General features: G+C 34.1%; 1 non-coding gene across 1 annotated transcript; it reads right to left on the bottom strand.

Moving 5' to 3' along the window:
* Positions 1–1,800: 1,800 nt before the first annotated feature.
* LOC112761981 (small nucleolar RNA R71) lies at positions 1,801–1,908 on the bottom strand. Its single transcript, XR_003182346.1, has one exon. It is a non-coding gene; the product is annotated as a small nucleolar RNA R71 (small nucleolar RNA).
* Between the last annotated feature and the right edge of the window lie 345 nt (positions 1,909–2,253).

Consider the following 2,253-nt stretch of genomic DNA (forward strand, 5'->3'; position numbering starts at 1 on the left):
TCTTTACCACTCAATTTTCGAAAAATCACAAAAAATTTATAAAACCATAAAAATCAAAAATATTTTATGTTTCTTGTTTGAGTCTAATATCAATTTTTAAGTTTGGTGTCAATTCCATGTCTTTATTCTTCTTGCATTTTTTGAATATATGCATTATGTTCTTCATTGATCTTCAAGTTGTTCTTGATGATTTCAGTGCTCTGATCTTTAATTTCTCTTATTCTGTGTCTTTTGTTGTTTCTTACATGCATTTTCAAATTGTTATAGTCCTTAGTATATAAACTTCTAAGTTTGGTGTCTTGCATGCATTGTTTATTTGATCTTAGTTGCATTTCTATTGTTTCTCATCATTAAAAATTCAAAAAAAATTTTCAAAATTGTGTCTTTTCAAGTCAATAACACAGAAAATTGAAGATTCAGAACATTCAGCAGAGGAATTACACAGAAAAAGCTGGGCATTCAAAACGCCCAGTGAAGAAGGAAAACTGGCATTTAAACGCCAGCCAGGATACCTGGCTGGGCGTTTAACGCCCAAAAAGGTAGCATTTTGGGCGTTAAACGCCAGAATGGATGCCATTCTGGGCGTTTAACGCCAGGATGACATAAGAGGGAAGATTTTGTTTTTAATTCAATTTTTTTTTCAAGTTTTCATAATTCTTCAAAATCAATTTCTTTTCAATTTTTTTATTTATTACTATTTTCGAAAATCCTTGCTACAATTAATAATTTAATTCAAAATTTTCTAGTTGTTACTTGCCTATTAAGAAAGGATCAAAAGTTTTAATTCTAGAATCATATCTTCTAATTTCTTGTTAGTCAAGTAATCAACTTTAATTTTAAAACTTTCTCTTTTTAATTTGATTTTCAATCATATCTTCTCAATCATATCTTTTCAATCACAGCTTTTTCAAAATTAAGTTTCAATCATATCTTTTTGATTTCTAATTTCAAAATCTTTTTCAAAAATCACTTAATTTCTTTCCCAATCTTAATTTTCGAAAATCCTTTACCAAATTTTCAAAATTTCTTTTAATTATTTCAAAATCTTTTACTTTAATTTCGAAAATTCTTCCCCTCTTCTCACATCCTTCTATTTAAGGACTAACACTCTTCCACTATCAACAATTCGAACTCTATCCCTCTTGATAAGTTCGAATTCTTCTCTTTCTACCTCCTCCTTCTATTTTTCTTTTCCTCTAACACCTCAAGGAATCTCTATACTGTGACATAGAGGATTCCATACTTTCTTCTTCTCTCTTTCATATGAGTAGGAGTAAGGACAAAGACATTCTGGTTGAGGCTGATCCTGAACCCGAAAGGACCTTGAAGAGAAAGCTAAGAGAAGCTAAAGTATAAATCTCTGTAGAGGACCTAACAGAGCTTTCAAAGAAGAAAGTAATGGCAGCCGAAAACAACAATGCCAACAATGCAAGGAAGGTGCTTGGTGACTTTACTGCACCTACTCCCGACTTCTATGGGAGAAACATCTCAATCCCTGCCATTAGAGCAAACAACTTTGAGCTTAAGCCTCAATTAGTTTCCCTAATGCAACAGAATTACAAGTTTCATAGACTTCCATTGGAAGATCCTCATCAGTTTTTAGCTGAATTCTTACAAATCTGTGACACTGTCAAGACCAATGGGGTTGAACCTGAGGTCTACAGACTTATGCTCTTCCCTTTTGCTGTAAGAGACAAAGCTAGGACATGGTTGGACTCACAACCTAAAGAAAGCCTGAACTCTTGGGAAAAGCTAGTCAATGCCTTCTTGGCAAAGTTCTTTCCACCTCAAAAATTAAGTAAGCTTAGAGTGGAAGTCCAAACCTTCAGACAGAAGGAAGGTGAATCCCTCTATGAAGCTTGGGAAAAATACAAGCAATTGATCAGAAGGTGCCCTTCTGACATGCTTTCAGAATGGAGCATCATAGGTATATTCTATAATGGTCTGTCTGAACTATCCAAGATGTCATTGGATAGTTCTGCTGGAGGATCTCTTCATCTGAAGAAGACGCCTGCAGAAGCTCAGGAACTCATTGAAATGGTTGCAAATAACCAATTCATGTACACTTCTGAAAGGAATCCTGTGAATAATGGGACAAATCAGAAGAAAGGAGTTCTTGAAATTGATACTCTGAATGCCATATTAGCTTAGAACAAAATATTGACTCAACAAGTCAATATGATTTCTCAGAGTCTGTCTGGAATGCAAGCAGCAACAGGCAGTACCAAAGAAGCTTCATCTAAAGAAGAAGCT

Source organism: Arachis hypogaea, chromosome 16 (genome assembly GCF_003086295.3).
Source record: "Arachis hypogaea cultivar Tifrunner chromosome 16, arahy.Tifrunner.gnm2.J5K5, whole genome shotgun sequence".
NCBI classification, from domain to species: Eukaryota; Viridiplantae; Streptophyta; class Magnoliopsida; order Fabales; family Fabaceae; genus Arachis; species Arachis hypogaea.